The sequence below is a fragment of the Mastomys coucha genome, chromosome X (genome assembly GCF_008632895.1).
Source record: "Mastomys coucha isolate ucsf_1 chromosome X, UCSF_Mcou_1, whole genome shotgun sequence".
In the NCBI taxonomy this organism is placed as follows: Eukaryota; Metazoa; Chordata; class Mammalia; order Rodentia; family Muridae; genus Mastomys; species Mastomys coucha.
This window is the reverse complement of record NC_045030.1, coordinates 92,488,285-92,489,173: the sequence shown is the minus strand read 5'-3', so window position 1 is coordinate 92,489,173 and position 889 is coordinate 92,488,285.

Here is an 889-nt window from a genome sequence, read left to right as displayed (position 1 = left end):
GAAATGTAGAGGAGGTGAGGGGGGAGGTGAAAAGTGAGAGGGCAATGCAGTCATGAACCAGGTTTACAAATACACAGATTGAGCTATTTATTATGTTTACTTTATACTGGAGACTTGGGCATCCATGCTAGACTAAGAATCACTTCATCTACTTCATACTCATGACCTTGATAAGAATTTGATCTTTTGCATGAAACCCTTGGGCCCACATTAAAAGGGTGAAATCTTAGTTCCATTCAAAGTCAAGAAAAGTAATTTTTGTGTGTTCTCTGGGAATTCCCCTCCCTCAGTAAAACAACAACAACAACAATATAAGATGGATTAGTTGGGCCCCACCCCCATGGGGTTCCATTTAGATGACCAGACCTCGCGAGACATGCTTCTGGGGGGGGGGAGGCGCGGGGGGAGCGGAAGTGGATGATCATAACTTCCTCTTTGAGGACGGATCAACCTGCCAGATTAGGCTTTGAGCCGAGAACCGTGGCCTTTACTCTGGTAAGAATCTTTCCTGGATGATGACTCGATTAAAAACTACAACATCCTATTATACATTCCTCAATTCATAACCTACCCTGTCCCAGCGATGGCCTGGTCACTGCCATGTTCCTCGGAACCCTTGGATGTGACAGTTAGGCCCAACTGTCATTAATGTTCCTCATTCTTCCTAGCGTGTAAAGGTCTCGATTAGAGGTTTGGGGGTTCACAGTGAGTTTAAGAGGAGGTGAATTGTGAAAATTGAAGACTCCACACAGTGTGAATTGCTAAATACACGAAATTGTTCTCCAATGCAGCATAGGTTATATCAAGGGTCAGGCGAGCCTAATATTATGCCTTGTCCTTTGAAAAAGAAGAGGTGGGAAATTAATGGAAATCATTTCTGTGAAGGAAA